Below are 17596 nucleotides of genomic sequence, written 5' to 3' on the forward strand. Positions count from 1 at the left end.
TCTAATCAATGTTGAAATACTGAGATATTGCATAAAATACATAACAACAGAAACTCTAATATTTAACCCTTAGAGCGTGTTTGTTTTTTTTCCCCCCTCCCTTCCGGTATGTTTCTAAATGGGCCAAATTCTATTTTATGGGAGACTGGAGAAAAACCTCTCATTTCTGCTTTTTGAATCAATGTTAAGGGTTCTTTTTTGGGGGAGTGTTTTCCCAGAACGTCTCATTTTTGCCTCGTATCTTAATGTTTCTGGCTGATAGCTAATTGTTTATTCCTTGCAGTATCACGCTAGAGATCTTTGATGGATTAGCGCTTCAGTGCAGAACATTAACATAATAAAGTAAGTCTCATAATGATACAAAAGAGCGTTCCAAAGCGATGAAAGTGGTTTTCTTTACTGTTACTGTGTGCCGAGACAATTTGCGTTATAGCTTTTTAAAATCTGTATTCTCCTACCCATACCGGAGGATTATAGTTAATGTGTATGGAGCAGCTATAGCATTACATGAATCTGTTAGGAATATGAACGCCTGAGCCGTAAGATGAGAAAGAGATGAGGAATCTCTCTGTCTTGGCACCCTCGTGAATGGCTGAGATTGCAATAGCAGAGAAAGACAGCTGGGCCTTGGAAAACTTTGCGAGGTAGAAGAAATATTGCCACAATCTAGAGGGACAAATGAAAGACCTCTCGTTCTGGTTATTTGGAAGGGAAAGAGGCAGAGCAGCTTGCTCCTCCTAAAACCCCGGAAGGTAGAGTGTTTGGATGAAATACAGTCCCTGTTTCTGGATCAGACTACAGAGACAATGAGTATAAAATATATTGCTGTTTGGATGTTCTTTATTGCCCTTTGGCCTGAGGTTACTGCCTCCGCAGTTGAATTGATGGAAGAGTGTTCGGGTACTGTTAAAGTCCTGCACGGACTGGTGGACCGTTTTTATATATTAGTTTTTAAGAATCGGAGCGTGAGCAAAGTTTAGGTTGCGTGGTAAGCCAGAAGCTGATCTGCATTCTTCCACGCAAACTGAAAAGTTCGTCTGCTTTGTTTTCATTGCTTCTGTCTCTTCCTTAAATTCCTTGCGTGTGTATAAAATTAGAAGCACGTTCTTCCATTTTTTTCTTCCACCCTTCTGACTTGAGGTTAGGTTCCAAAACAGAACTATATCGCGGGGCATGTCCCATCGTCAGTTCTTACCATGCACAGTAAATAGTCTCATTCTGTGATTTAGTATCAGATAATATCACGAACGTTCTTTTTATGTTTGAAAGGATGATTTAACTCTGTTTGACTTGAGCTCTTCTCTTGCATGGGCAGAAATAGCCTGTGAAAAACATCAGCGTAGATCAATCCTCTGCTTTTGATTTCTGCGTACCACGTAAGTATAACAAATGTCTTGTGGGTAAGAAATCCTGTTTTTTATGAAAAAAGGTGAAGTAACCTGAAACTGAGTGTGGAGCATTGTAGTATTCTAAGTTGGTTGCAGACAAGTGCCTCTGGGATACACTCATTTAATTTACAAGTAAAGCATTTTGGCATTTCTCATTATTGTTGTTGTTTTGTCAATGCTGCAAACTGGACTTGAGATGTAAATCAAACTGTTCATTCTGGTGCATGCCAATGAAACGTTTTTGGAACTGAAACTGCTGGGTAGTCTGCTGGGTATTGGAGATGGAGTCCTGCTCGCGCATCCATGATGGTCCTCATTCTCCAGAGCAGTCGGAGTAAATGGTCAAGATGAAGCTTTGCTGTTTGTGCAGAGGGAGCTTGAGAGCACGGAACCGAGTGAGCGGCCACCTGCCGAGGCTGCATTGCTCTTGCCACAGCCCCAGGTGTGTTTGCAGGGGTCAGTGCCATCCAGGGAGCCTAGGGAAATGGAGTGTTTTATGTGGGTGTCTTTGTGTGTGGTGGTGGTGGGGTTTTTTTGTTTTTTTTTTTCCCAGAGATGGCTGAGAACGTATAGCTGGAAGCCATAGGAGCAAGGTGGTTAATCCCGTGTTTATGAGCATGGAGTACTGCCTGCTGAAAAGCCTCTGGGCTGACTGCCTGCATTAGTCATAGGGTTTGTTTTGTGTTGTGTCGTGTTGCGTTGCGTTTCTTGGGAAGTTAGTGCTTTAGTCTGTACCCTCCTCCCAGAGGAGGGGTCTTGTCAGGGTCTTCCAGTGTGGTGAGTCTTGGGCTGTAGAGAAAGGTCCACAGTCCTATATTGTTAATTTGTGAGGTCCTGGGTTTAGATTTATTTTATAAAGTTGTTTTTGTAAGTATCCTTTCTATGAGGGGGTCTTATGGTGGGGGTGTTTGGAAATCCATTTAAGGTTTGTGGCTCAGAATCATTTTTAGTGGATGCTGAATGAGGCCTGGACGTTTCATGGAATCGCATCAGTGGGTGTTTGAGCAGGATACCTAATACTCGTATGAAGACATTTTATCATTAATGTGATCAAATAAATTTTTCATTAACCGGAGCAAACCAGTTTGTAATTTCAGTGCCTTCACGAAGCTCTAATGAGCACAGTCTGTAGGGTCTTTAGCCTTAAACAATCTTTTGATTTCTTCTTGACCACAGTAATATATTTTGGGACAGTTTGTCAATTCAAAGTTGTAGTTTTTAAATGAATTTTTTATGTGTTTGCATCCAAATTAAACAAAGTTTCTTAAACTCATATCTGCGCATATAAATCTGATGGTGTAAGTCAACGTCAGTGTTTTAAAGCATCAGGTAAACTGAACCTTTCATTTCTCAAGTAGATAAAATTTAACAAGAGGAGCTGATTCCTTGAATAACCAGCTTCCCATAGCTGTCCTTCACACCTTCATCCTCAGAGGATCAGTATAATTCAAAGGAATTCCTGATAACTAAGAATCATGAGTCTGCTACTTTAAAATTTCCGTCATTGCAGAGTTAGCAAGGAAATGTAATTTTGCGTGCAGCACAAGCACTTTTCCATTTATTCGGTATTATATGTTTTCCCATGTTTAAGCACCGTATATGGCTCAGGACGTTGTAAAGTAGGAGACTTTGAAGTCTGAAAAACCTGTTTCAGAATGTATCCCCTTCGTAGGTGCCTTTACCTCCGGACATTCTCATGATGCCTTTTTAACCCGTCTTTGCCCTGCTGTTGCCGGGATGGTGCTGCTAGTTGCCAGCGCATCCTGTTGTCAGAGGGAGTTTGCACTTGGCGGGCTTCTGGTGCAAGTACTGAGAGTGTTCTGTTTTAACTAAGTAGCAAGGGTCTCTCCCCTCTCCCTTTGGGGAAACCGGTAGGCAGCCTGCTGCAGTGAAGAGTGGGGAGCAGAAATGTGGTCAGTCCTCTGAGGTGAAGGGAAGAAAGGTATTTTCTGTAGATCCAGAAGTAATTTCGCAGAGTTTGCGGCGCTTCAGGAACCTGCTGCTGGGTTGCTGGACTTCAGCGCAAGCCTGAAAAAACAGATACTGAACAAGGAGGGAGATGTGTTTAATAACCCCATTTTATTTTTATGCTCTCTCACCTTGATTTTTGTTTTAAAAATTGGATCTCTCTAGTTTCTGCTCAAAGGAAAGCTTACTTTCGAATGTAAAAATGCTTTTGATCTTTTTTGAGTTTTTAATGAAAGAAAATGGTGTACAAACGACTGTCACAAGGCCCTATCTGAGAAAATACACCGAATTTGGATAGACCAAAAGTAATTACCCTTAGCTAGGAGAAGTATTCCTTTTACCATTTTCTTTAGTTAGAAATATCACTCCAGGTAAGCTAATTCACTCACAGTGCTGTATTCAACTGGTTTGTCCGTGCCCAGTTTCTTTGGCTTCTGGTCTCTGTGGAAGTATTCATGAAAACTACCCATAAATCTCACTGCAGATGTTCTTAAGTTGGAGAACGTTCAAAGCCAGGGTCCTTGGGTGTACAGTAATCTCCCTGCTTCGAAAAAGGTAGTTTTTCTTATGTCCATCTTCCTTTCAGTGCAGTGTAATATGTAAAAGCTTCTCTCTATAAAAGTTCCAATAAAATCACTTTTGTAGGTTTTACACTGGGTTTGTTAAGATTCATAGGGCATTTATCATGAGTGGTTGAAATCATATTCTGACCTGTGCTCTCCTAAATCTCATTGTCTAATTGGGGTCTTAATTCCTAGCAGCAAAGAGACTGGTGTGGTTTTTTTTTTTTCTTTTCCCTGTGAGGTGTAAAAGCATTCAGTTGATGATTATATCCACTTGATACTGACGTCTGAAACACAAAAATCAAGCAAAACTCAATAGAATAGAGATCTCAAGCATGTATTTTTAACAAATGTCTATGCATAACTTATAATTACCGATTTGCTTGCATGCTCGTACTTTAACTGAAATGTTGAAGTAAAATCTCAGACACCTGTTCGAATTAAGCTCTTTCAAGTCAAATATGTTCTCCTCATCATTAGACTGTCCTATACAAGCTCAAATTCTGCTCAGTGGCTATTATTTAAAGACAGTGCTTATTTTTCAGCGACAGAGACTTTTGTTGAATTTGGCAAGCCGAGAACTTCAAAAGGGGCTTTTGGATTGTCCAGCTAGTCTTCGGAATGACTTGGCTTTAATAGAATGCCGTCGTCTTATTTTTTGTAATAGCTGCATGATGATACTGAGCTTAGGAAATGTTATGTTTATCAGTATCTTCAAGTGCAGGCCTGTGATTTGTGTGAATGCATGTCCAGTGTTAAACATTGACTAGGGTTAGATATACATGTACTTGTCAAATCATTTGCTTCTTACTGTCTCCTATTCGCTTGGCCTATCGTTTTTGAAGTGCAGCCGTTTTCCTGAATTTTGTGGTTGGCTTCACGTTTCGCATGTACTGAAGAACCATATTTTGAGACTTTTCACTTGTGTGATGGATTTTATTGACTGATCTCCGTTTTGTACAAGTAGGAATTAATTGCCTTAGCGTTTAAGTGGTATTGGTGCAGTGGAACATGATCTTTTGCGAAATGAATGGATGCCAGTAATATTTAGTCAGTTGACATGCTTCCTCTAATTAACAGAGGAACACTGTGTTTTGGGGTGACTGGATGGATGTTTCTCTCTTCGACAGCACATGGTTATCAGCAGCAACCCGGAAGCGTCCTGACTTGAGGCTGTTGCATTTGTAGGGTTTGAGCCTACAAGCACACAAAGAATTGCTGTCACTTGGTTTTGTATAACTCTGCGCGTTTGTCGTCCACACAAAGTAAAGTCAAGGAGGTCACCGAAGTGTCTGGACCTCTCCTGGGGCAGTTGGGTTAGTTTTCTAAGGTGTTCCCACCTCTGGGCGTGCGGCAGCCAAGCTGCCGAGCAGTCCCCCCCCGTCCATATTGCAGCTGCAACCAAACCGGGTTCGCTGGTAGTTGCAGAATCAAGCTCCTAAATAATAGCCTGTCAAAAGAGGTTAATTTTCAGATCCGCTGCTTATGACAATGCACTGTTAAACTGCATAACATCAATCTAAATGTCCCCGTGTATAATATATTTTGCCCTACAAATTAAAATTAGGATGTCAGCTGACAAAATAGGCGCTGACATCTAATTATGGTACATAATAGGGTCTTGTTCCACTGTACTAACACTTCTCTCTTTTTTTTTTTTTTTTTTTTTTGAGGTCTCATTAATCTGGGTCGATAAGCTTTATCTTCATTTGGACTCTCATTTGGTATGATTATAATTCTGCTTTATAAAGTCTTAATTAATGAGCAATTTTTGCTAAACAATTTTCTAGTAGATGATATCAGAAGAAAATGTAGATTCTCTGACTTATCTTCATTCCAACATGTAAGCCTAAAAGCAATTTTGAAGACAGTTCTCTTCAATTGTAGGGTCCTGTTACAGGTGTTATAATAGGTGGCTAGCATAGAACACATCAGTTTGTCTGCCACTTTATTTTCTCTTAATCTACTTTCGGTAATAAGAGCTTTAGGGTTTCATCTTTTGGCTCTACTTGTTTTTTGTTTCTGACTGAGGGCGTCCCTAGGAGTTTCATTTAGCGCAAGGTGTTTGCCCAGCTGATAGGCTGGTTGCAGTCTAGGGGTTTCACTTTTCTGTGGCCTTTCGAGGCATCGGAGCAGGGGTGACAGAGGCTTGGAAGGGTCTCTACTAATAATGTAAATTGGCTGGTGGCGGTTTTGACGGCGCTAGTCTTTAAGAAGTGTCTTGTTAGCAACAGGCAGACTGTGAGGTTGGTCCTAAACCTGTGGTGACTTAATCCTCCTTGGTGAGGGAAGAGAAGGGTGGCATCAGGGTCCTGAAAGATGAGCGCTGATGTTTTCGTCCGAGTTGTCCTAGTGACTTCAGAGGAGCTAGAGTTTTATGCCTGGCAGTATATGCCGCTTTTTGTTGTTTATGGGCTCAAAGACTGAAGGAACATGAACAGAAAAATAGAGAAGACCGCATAGTTTTAGAAGGGCAACTGTGGGTAGGAAGATACCTGTTGCTTGCACTTCAGGAATTGACGAAAACAAAAACAAAAGTCCAATTCAGATATGAAGGCTTACATTGATGCCACTCAAACGTGATTCCCAGCAAGGGGCAGGGTAGACCAACTGTGACGGAGCTATGTTGGACTTAAACATGGTCACTAGTTTCAGGCACGGTTTTCTCTGTTTTTGAAGACTGAGTAAACTGGATGTTATTAAGTGTAGTTATTGAAGAGTCATAATGGCTGTGACAAAAGTGATTTTAATGAAATAATTTGAACATCAGTGCTTAGACAGACATCTCGTTCTAGCAGTGACAGCATTTACTTACGAAGTTCACGGAACCCATTGATTCACGTGGCGTTATAATATAGAATTAATACATGTACTGTGGTCCACTAGAGTGAATTTAATTTCTGCGCTTTCTCTTGATCTTAAATAAAAACGGGCAGTGCTGAGTTGTCATCATACTAACTGAAAATACTTGTCGTAAAAATAAGCAGTACGATTATAGGATGCCTGGGGCAAAAGCAGCTTGAAAATAGTGAAGGAACCTGTCCTCTTCTCCCTCCAGTTTCAAAGGCTATTCTTGAGTTATTGTGGAAGAAACTTCTTACCTTTCTAATTAGTACCCTTAAAGAAGCATATATTCTTCTAGATCAGTATTTTTGCAGGTGTCTCCTGAAGCCTATTAACTTTCACCGTCTTAAACGGCTGTAACCGGTATATTTCCTTTCTGTTGCTTATTTCTAGCTGATGGTCTAAGTAAGTTTGTAGCTGACGTTTTGTTACGTGATTGCTGGTTTTAGGCATTTGCAATTTCTAAGGAATTGCAGCCAACTGCATTCTGTAGTTACTGGTGGTGATTATTTGATAGTTCAAGTGACTCCTCTGCAGCCGCTGCCTTCTTGAATGACTGTTTATGACTTTCCCTTTTGCCGGGGTGTAATCTACCTGCCGTCATGTCCGACAGCATCACCTGTAAACATCCACATATTCTCCTGCTTGATGTACCTATCAGTACAAGTTCCTTATGCTGGATCTGTAAAACTGCTTTTGTTGAACCACAAGTTATATTTTGACCTGAGTCCTCCTTTGATTCTTTCTATTTTTGTGCAGTTTCTACTAAGAAATTGATATTGGTGGCCCGTCCTTCCTTGTAATCTTGCTTTTCCCTTTAGTTGTGTATTAGATACAGATTAGACGACAGTATTACAGTGTCTGATCGGAGTTGTAAATCTGAGATTTAGCATCTTGTAATAAGACTTTGCTTATCTTTAAAACTAGATAGGGGAGAGACAAAAAGGAAAGAAGAGAAAACTTGTCTTCCTAGAAGCCTGGTGGAGGTCTCAGAGTTCAGTTTCCTTTATGCTGTTTTTAGCTGCAGGCTCTTTTAACTCATTTGGAAAACAACACCTTTTTTCCTCCTGAGTTTACAGAGCTCTGTTGATACGATGCAGGGAAATGTTTTCCTTTGGAAGAAAAGGAAGATTGAGTTACTGCATTTATTGTGCTCTTCCTTATGTGCTTTTGTGCAACAGAGGGTGGTAGGCAAGGGCTAACAGTAGTTCAAAAACTATTTACTTTGATATAAAAATATTCTTTCTCTCTCCCTCTCGCTCTCTAAACTGAAAACAAAAATAAATAGCTACCAACTTTATTTCTCTTATTTTCTTGCTTTAACAGACTTGGACATTCTTTTTCTATTTTATAATGATGCTATATTTTGTATAATATAATTTTCTCTCTCATCTCTTGCATTTACAAAGGAAGTGCAGCACAGATGTGTCTCGTGAAGTGAGAAGATGACAGTTTAGAAAGCGGCAAAATAAATGTAAGGAAACCAAAAGACGGGAATTGAATCGTCGTTCCCTTCTGTTTTTGTGGAGGTCTGATGAGTGACTGCAATACAAGTAACTTGGCAGTGTCCACCAGGGGAAAGTTCTGCTCTGTTTATCCTTGATCTTAACTATTAGGCCTTTCTGAATATTTTATTCTAATATTTATTATACATTTTTATTATCTCTGATTTAGATAATTTATTTTCTCAAGGCATTTTTACCAGTTCTTTACCAAATGCTTTATGTTAGTGAAATAGATAGTACCCTTAAATGTTTGTTTTTTTTTTTTTTTTTTTTGATTAGCCTGTCTTGACTTCCTCTAAAAACATCTTAGAGCAAGCAATCCTGGTGTAAGACTGGGTACTGTAATTCAATATTTTTATAAGATAATCAGTTGAGAATGGATGAGGATGTACGTACTGTACATATCTGGAGTTTTTACACATTGAAACAAAGAAAAAGCAGTAGAAACAGAACAGGTTTTAGTACCTGCGAGAGCAGGAGCGTTCTGTATGCCGAATAAGAGGAAAAAATTAACTCGTTCCTCCCTTGGGGTAAATCAATATCGTTTACTGAAGTCTTCAGTTTTTCAGACTATGAGGTGAGTTCAAAGTCTAATCCCATCTGTATCTAATTATTCAGTAGCTCTGGATTAGTTTTTCCCTCGAAAGATGCAGGTTCATTCAGTGCATTTTTAATAGAAGTTCTTACTTTCAAGAGAACTTCAGATGGGAGAAATTTCTTTGATCCTGAGATGTCCTTTCTGGTCAAAAGATAGTCATGACGTGAATGCTAGCCCAAAGATTAGCATGCGATGCTGGCAGGCGGGAGGCCTGGGTTGAGGAGACCCCTTGGTTGTTCAGTACTCAGATGTGGCCTTGGAACCTCAGTCTCCCAAATCCAAAGCGAGTGCCCTACTCAGTAGGGTAAGCCTTTTCTCCCTTTCTTCCCTTGTTATATTTTGTAGAAACAATTAAATACCCTAATTTAATATGTATTTATTTTTAAAAAATGAAATTACCTGAACAGGGAACTTAACCTTGCTCTCTCATATCCCACGTAAGTCCCCTGACTAGCGGGCTCTAGAGAGTGTGTATTTCATTCTCTTTTTCCTCAGAATTAAAACCAAATAAAAACATCTTCAGCAGAAGAAGATACGGGAAAAAGAACATTACTTTGAGCCCAGTGCTGAGAGCATTTATTTCGAACGCCAGAAGCCGAGTTCAAAGTTTCTCCTCTAAATCAAGCAGAGGCATAACTTGAGACTGAATTATTTATGTTTCTGATTAATAGAATGTTTTTTTTTTTTCCTTCTTCCCCCATCTGTTCCCTGCCTCCCACCCGCAGCATCCTTTTGCTCTCGGTTTCATCCCTTTATAAAGCAGGAGAAAGGCTGAAATGTTGAGAAACATTTCTTCCTACAGCGTGCTCCACTTCAATAGGTAGCTCATAGTAACACACCAGATAGTCGGAGGCTGCAAAAAGAAAGTAGGATCCATACTTACTAGTAAAAGGATAGATACTAGCAAGCGTATACAGATTTTACAGATGAAAATGTAAAAGTTAGTCAGCAAATTATAGTGTCAGTCTGCTGGAATGTATGTAATTGCACCTGCTGTGCAGGTGCGCATGATAAAATACGGTCTTTTGGGGACTTGACTGTGAGTGATACGGTATTTCTGCCTTCAAGGGATTCTTTCATTCCTGAGAACAACCTCAGCAGCCAGGAAGGTGGAAACTGCTTAACGCTGGATACAGAGTTTTATGAGAACGAAGATACCCTGCCTTTTTTTGCTCCTCGCTTCAGTCTACTTCCTTAGATGAGTTATTGTTTGAAAAATGGGACTGACATCTAGGAGTTACTGATCCAGTCTTACACTGTTTATACACTGTAAATACAACATCAGCCCAAAGTTTCAGTGCAGACGTTGGAGAGGTGGTCTCTTAGGTTCAGGGAGCAAGGAGGTAATTGACCTCCTCCCAGGTCATTGACATGGCAGCCACCTCAAGGGCTTCTTGGGCTTCCAGGCAGATTCATGTGTCCCTGTGTGCCTTGTGGCATTGTTCATTTCTCATAGTACTGTGAAAACATACCTTTCCTATGTTTACATCAAACATAAGTGATTTCCTAGGCTCTTTATTCAGATTTTTTCAGTTAAATTTCAAGAAGTGGAAGGTGATAAGGAAGAAAATAAAATGTTAAAAACTAAGTTATTTCATAATGAAGTCTTTTCATCTCTGTATGAAAGTTAACAGGCTGTTTCATAGGATACTATGAGACGCTATGTTTGAACAGCCATTATGCCGTGTTCCTCCTTTTGCCTGGTCACTGTGGAAAAAGAGGAAAATTTTGTTTTGAGTTCTGAAATCCCAAGGTGTCCCACTGTGATGGTGAAAGTGGAAATAAAGACCTGGAACTGTTAAACATCTGAATTGAGGTCTCATTGTTGGTGAACTAAATATGATTTTTCAGGAACGGGGCTTATATCAAACTCTGGGGAAAAAAAAAAAACCCAGCACAGCCTCTATTTAAAAAAAAAAATTTTTTTTTTCTCTGTGCTAGAGAAAGCACAGAGCAGTGTACGAGCAGTGTAGTGCAGGACCGTTTTCTCCATCTGTTACTAGTGAGGATAGCCACCTTGCTTTCTCTGTTGTGATGTTAAAGCTATGATATTAAATGAGAAGAGTCTTCTAGAACAGTATGGCCAGGCCTTAGTCTTGCAGTAGGCTTTGAATTAGTCAAGGGAAAAAGTAAAATATTTCTATTGGAAAGGAGTGCCTAGCCTAGCCATCTTTTTTAACTAGAATTGATCACTATCATCCCAGGAAATTAATAATTCCAGTAGTAAAGAGAACCGTTACAATTTTGTGGAAGGTCCTTGTGCTGTGTAATAGTTTCTTTTATTAAACCATCTGTCCTTCCTTTGATAGGAACATATTTTGGATAGGGGCACTTTAATCGTTGTTCCAGTATCCTTCGCTGTTGCAAGTCAATTACACTAATTCAAGTTCGGCGTAATAAAGTAAAAAATATCCAACAAAAATCTGGAGCTCAACACTCCCTTCGACATGAAGGGCCAACTGGCAGGAAGTTTTTTCATGTATTCCAGTGCACATTTTCCTTCTCACTTGTTCTGCTTAATGTGAGGGTGATTTAAGGAAGCAGTACATGCAGTATAGTCACCAATCTGTTCTCTGATTATTTAATCCAGGCCAGGCCGCACACGTTCTCTGTAATACTATAAGTAATACCATGTGTCACAATCTGTGATTCTCAGTTGATGAGCCAGGGAGCTGCGGGCAGCTGAGCCTGCCAGCTTCCCACCTCGAGCCTCTTCCTCCTCACCTATCAGATGTACCACAGCAGGCCATAGAACTCATTTAAAGGTCATGGGATTCGGTGGTTTTTAATACCATTTGGGAGGTGTGTTGATTTTTGAACTGTTGGAGCAATACCTGTGAATGCCCGTGTGTTTGGGGAATTTCCATCTTCTACATAGAACCCATACGCTGAGGATGGGTGGAAGACCCTTTTGTTAGTGAAGGTGGAGAGGAATCCTGCAGCAGCACTGTTCCGCAACCGGCAAAGCAGCCCCTCGTTAGACTGTCCCTTTCTGCCTCAGGCTCTTCCAGCTGCCCTCTCCTCGCGGCTTTGCCGCTCGGCTCTGATCTTCCCTGGGACATTGCGCGTGAGGATGCTGATGCTGGTGAATTCCCTTTCAGGACCGTTGTGCTGTTCTCTCTTCTGAGCAGTGTTACTCTGCGAACAGCGTCACGCTGGATGCCATCTCTCCTGTGATAATACCGCTTTCATCCTGGCATGCTCTCTTTGCCCTTGTAATCATATGGTGACCGTAGACAGCACAGGAGGAGGAAGAATGCAGTAGGTTGAAGTGACGTGGTTAGAGTGGTTCAGAAAGTGTTTACCGAAGCAGGTACTTGTCAGCAATTACCGTAAGGATAGTCTCATCCCTCTACTGTGAAAGCATTTTGATTCTGATGGTATTTTATTTGGAAGAATATATTAGGGAAAGAGTCTTCTTTCAGAGAGATGGTTAAAAAAACCCTGATATAAGTGATCGTTTGTTTATAGAACATTATGAATCTGTGGTGTTCTCGTTCTGATACGAGATGCATTTCACTTTCTCTCTCCCTTTCCAAATTTTGTTTTTCCTTAAAATGGAGGAATTTATTTTCCAAACAGTTGGGATGAATGTGTGCTAATGACTATTCATTCTTTTTTTTCCTGCTTTGCTAGTCTTTGCTTTTGTTATTGGTCTGAGATGATGCGGAGGAACAGGGAGAAGCTCTCTCTGATAATGCTCGTTGTATGATTTGTCCCCCAAAGACTCAGATTGCAAAGCCGGCAGCAGACAGTAAGAACAGGCAGCCAGAACAGCAGTCATGTTCTCAGGGTTGGGGGACAGAAGTGTTACCTGTTGGCTGAAGCCAGAGCTGCTGTAGCAAATCCTGTGTAAATGGGAATGAACATCCAGGAGCATCTCCTAAGTCTATGAAAGATAGCAATGTTGTGAAATCTCAGGGCTTGTACAGCAGTCACCAGTCTTTGTTATTCTTTACGTGCAAGGAGACCATGCAGTATTGGTTCCTTTTCTCACCCTTACTTCCCCGGTGATTGACGGATGTCCTCTTCACTGCGGAGGTGAAGGCCCCGATTCAGCAAAACGTGTAAGCACTTGAATGAACTTATATGATTGAATGCTTTGCTGACTCAGGACCTGATTGACACCACTGTAAATTTTGTTTGACTGAAGGATGAAGAATTTATTTCCTATTAACCTCTTCTCCGTTTCCCTCACGTCTTCCTGTAACAGTAAACACTGCCCTCTGCCTCAGTAGTTCTGCGATATTCTACAGCAGTTACAGCAGTTACACTGCTGTCTTTGATCTGCTCTTTGGGGCAGGACAAAGCAAAGTAGGGCAAAATGTATTGTTGCCTATGTGCTTTCAGTCATCTTCCCCTCCCCGTTCCTCCAGCCTGCCAGGAACCGTAGTGGCCACAGACGGGCAGAGAAGGGACTTTCCTGTGATAAAGACAGGCTGCATGTTTGTGTTCAAAACATTACGGGCCATCCCATTCCATTCCTGGAAAGGTACCGTGTAAGACGAAATCTTCAGCAAACAACTGTCCAGAAATGCTAAGCCTTCCTCATCAGACCTTAGATTTTAGGTTTAGAAGGGTGAATGCTCTCAACGTTCAGATTTAAAAACTTTGCTTTTGAAATGACGTAGTTTTAACAACCAACATGTTTTAGTAGTAGACCAATATTTGCAGTGATTTTCCCCATAGTCAGTCTTCATTAAAAATAAAGTAATAAACTACAAAAAGTAAATCGTGATGAAAAAGAACTCATGACTTTAAATTGAAGGCCGTTCTTCTTGAAATGACAGTTTGGTTTCATATCCTTTGAGATTACACTAGTGAAAAACAGATCACCTGTGCTACTGCCTTCCTATAACTTGCTTGAAATAGAGGAAGTTCTGTAACCCCTGCCGTGAACGCTTGTAGGACAGTCCTCAGTCTCCAGTCACTGCAGTTCTTTTGCTGCCTATAAAGGAAACAAATTATAAAATAATGACGGTGAGACAAGACACAAAGGAAACCACAGAGTAATTTTGAGGGACCGTAAGTGGAATATGGAACAGAACTTGATTTTGACACTTGCTTTTCTGTTCAAGAAATCTTCATTTAAAATAGTGGTAGATTACTGTAGTGCCTCCTGTGGAGCAACTTAACAAAGGACCTTGCGTTTTATAATCCCGAACGTTTGAGTTGAGCTTCTACGAAAAGAGGAGTATAGGGTGGGACAGTGATAAAATCCTCTGTACTTTACACTTTCAGACTGAAACTTATTTCTTGACTGTCCTCTGTTGAGTAGATGCCGCATAATTTAAAACAGCAAGACCTTTTGGTATTGAATGTGGTGCCAGGATTAGGTATGAACCTAAACTACTCTGAGTATATCACATTATGCTTTTCTAAATCGAGGAGTAGAAGAGTGACTGTGTCTACATTAGCAAGTAGTATGGAGTAGCACGAGTGGATCTGGAGGGCATAGCAGTGGATGCTGAGCAGTCCATGTCTCCCCATGCGTTTCAGGGCTTTTACTTTAGGTTGGTTTGCTCTTGTGGACTGTGGCCTGTTAAGAGTTGAAATGCATTATATGCGTTTTGCTCCGTGTCTCTGGTTTCATTTCGTCTGAACTAGATCTAGTTCACAGGCTCCGAAACCACTCTGCGATGCAAGCCAAAGCCTGGTAAACTAGGACCGCTGGGAAATTCTCTTCAAAAGCAGGCTGCTGATCTGAACTGAAATGTTAACGTGAAACTAAGGTAGTAAACTAAAACAAAAAAAAAAAAAACCCTCTAAAATATTAAGTCAGTCCCTTTCTGAAATGTTGCCAGGACAACCTTTAAGGAATTTTGTCCTTTGACGTTTTTGTCTTTTTTAGGGAACGTTTCTACCTAATACACGTCTCGGAAGAATAGGCTAATTGGCGCCAAGACCGGCAGAAAGCTAAGAGTCGTTCTCGTATTCTGCTGATTTCATGGGAGGTGAAAATAGGCAGGTAATTAGCCAAACTCCATTTTTTCCTCTAGCGTTCAGGACAAATTGCATATAATGAAACCAAGTTATATGGCTGTCTTGGAGGCTCTTTATACAGAGTGGTTGATGTATGTATTTTTTTTTTTTAAATTGCGACAGAATGTATTCAATACACTCAAAGGCTTTGCAGAAAAAAAATCCCGATCCGAAACCAGCAAAATCACGTGGAATGAGAATTAAGTAAAATGCTAAAACCAGAGTGTTCATTGCATTGAAGAAATGGGATAAAATATACTGTGAGTCATGTCCTTTAGCAGCTGTTACTTTTTATTGGATCAATGACTCTGAAGAATGTTTATTGCTTAAGTACTCTTTTGGTGGCCCTTTTGTTCCCTCCATTATTCTTCCACATTGCTGAGGGAAAGAAAACCCATAGAATTCAAAATGTTATCATCACATTGCAGCACAGACGGTTTGACAGTAATGAAACGAATTCCATTCCTCCTAATAAAATGGTATTTAAACCATTTTACGTACTGATGAGTCGGACTCAAAATTATCTCTCTTTCAAGTGTGGTAAAACTTGACACGGAAATGTCTCTAAAGGTCAGCTGAAATGAAAACAAGAAGTGAAGATGCTGAAACTCCACCTCATAACTTCCTCAAGTCTCCACTTTTCTCTGTGGAGAAAATACAGCTTCCTTTTGCACTGTGGGGGGGAAAAAAAATATGCCAGAATAAGGTGGGTATAAATTGTTTTATGAGCTTTTGTGACTCTGTGACCTTAAGCTATGCAGTGCTGGCAGTCTCTAGGGGCCCATTATTAAATACAATAAGCGTGCGATGTGCCATACATACAAATACGTAGAGTCTTCTACAGCAAAGTTACAGTGAGGTTGTGCAGTTTCCATTGACTCGTACTTGGCACAGTCTTAAAAATGCAGTAGAGATGTTTCAGGTGTGTAATTAAGGCATACGTGTAGTGCTGCTTGGACTATTTCGTTATTTATAAGACATTGCTGGGAGCAAAAGTTGTAGTGGCGATGCTCCTTCAGTAATCCCTTATAAGCCGAGAGAGAGAGCTACATGAAGAGTTTGTGGAACCAGGCTGGGCGTCCAGTAACGCAATTTGTTGTTGCACTTTGCCTCTCAATCTAAGGCAAATTGGAAGTAGAGTACTAACTACAAGATAACCTTGTGCTCCCAGCACCTTCCTCTGATTCTGTCTCCCAATGCAGAGCGGAGTGCGAAAGATACTCTTCCCTTTTCTGAGTACTGTGGGAGTACTGGACTGTCCCTTTTCTCCCTAACCTGGAGGGTGGTGATCCTCGCTATATGAAGAAGCCAGTGTGGCTTCAGTAAATTTTTTGAGATTATGTCCTTACAATATAATATAGCGTGATACAGAGTCCTGAAATAGTGATGTGTAGCTTAGTATCGCAGTGTGGCACGTGACAGCGCTGGGCAGAAATTCAAACCTCCCAAAACAGTGCTTGTCTGTGTAACTTTTCATTCCTGTCCAAAATAGCTGTGATCTGTTCCTGCAGGCTTGGTAATTTTGCTACTAAAGAAAGATAAATGGAAGTAGTCCAGTCTTGATTTTCAGATTCCAAATTATTTTGTGAACCTTCTCTATCAATAGGAGGCTTTTATAAGGTCATAGTCATGCTCTTATTTTAATACATGTTTAAAATTTATCTTTTTAATATATCATCTTTGCAGTAGAACAGTGATCTATAGATCATTGTTGAACCTTTCAGTATTGTAACTACGTTGGACGAACAAGGATGCTTTTTCTCTATTGACAGTGTAGCATACCTTATTTACAGAAAATGCTGCAACAGGTTGTCTGTGATTTTAAAGTATATATTAAAAAGAAAAACGTGATTACTATCAAACAGAATTTCAGAGCTCTGGGGATGGTGATCAAAGGTCTGGGAGCCCAGGTCATTTTCTCTTCAGTCCTGCCAGTGAGCGGGGAGGACGGGAGGAGGAGTAGACGGATTTTCCAAGTTAACAGCTGGCTATGCCGCTGGTGTTGGCAACAGAGTTTTGATTTCTGTGGCCATGGGACCCTGTTTGAAGATCGACAGCTGATGAGGAGAGATGGGATCCACCTCACTAAGCGGGGCACGCGCGTCTTTGCCAACAGATTGGCCAGCCTGCTAAGGCAGGCTTTAAACGAGGAAAGATAGGGGAAGGGGGAGAGTTATAGAGAGAGGGTAGTCAGCAAAGTGCCACTCAAGTCCCGATGTCTCCAGCGGGTGCAAGCAGCTAGGGAAGTGCACATGGGACGTGACTATGGAGGATCCTCTTGCATCTGTCCTGAGAAACTACATGCTCGATTGGCTCTCTGAAGCGCCTGTACACCAACGCATGCAGCATGGGGAATAAGCAGGAAGAATTAGAGGTCCGTGTGCGGTCACAGGGCCGTGATCTCACTGCAGTCACAGAGACATGGTGGGCTAGCTCACATGACTGGAAGGCTGTCATGGATGGCTATGTGCTTTTTAGGAAAGACGGGCCAGGAGGGCGAGGTGGTGGAGTCGCCTTTTATGCGAGGGAGCAACTAGAATGTGTGGAGCTCTGCCTCGGGGTGGATGAAGAGCAAGTTGAGAGCTTATGGGTAAGGATTGAAGGGTAGGCTAACACAGGGTAGGTGACACGGTGGTGGGGGTTTACTCCAGGCCACGTGATCAGGAAGAAGTCGTCGAAGCTGGAAGTAGCCTCACGATCGCGGGCCTTGGTTCTCATTGGTGACTTCAACCACCCTGACATCTGTTG

General features: G+C 41.1%; 1 protein-coding gene across 10 annotated transcripts in view; it reads left to right on the top strand.

Moving 5' to 3' along the window:
* The window catches only part of CLSTN2 (calsyntenin 2), a 595520-nt gene that overhangs the window by 427238 nt on the left and 150686 nt on the right, over nt 1-17596 (top strand). The window contains exon 1 of one of the 10 annotated variants that reach the window (XM_068954009.1): nt 14718-14834. The exons of the other annotated variants lie outside the window; for them this stretch is intronic. The gene's annotated coding sequence lies outside the window, so the exon portion shown is untranslated. Of the gene's footprint in view, nt 1-14717; nt 14835-17596 lie in introns of those variants that run through there. 10 annotated transcript variants of the gene reach the window in all.

Source organism: Struthio camelus, chromosome 9 (genome assembly GCF_040807025.1).
Source record: "Struthio camelus isolate bStrCam1 chromosome 9, bStrCam1.hap1, whole genome shotgun sequence".
NCBI classification, from domain to species: Eukaryota; Metazoa; Chordata; class Aves; order Struthioniformes; family Struthionidae; genus Struthio; species Struthio camelus.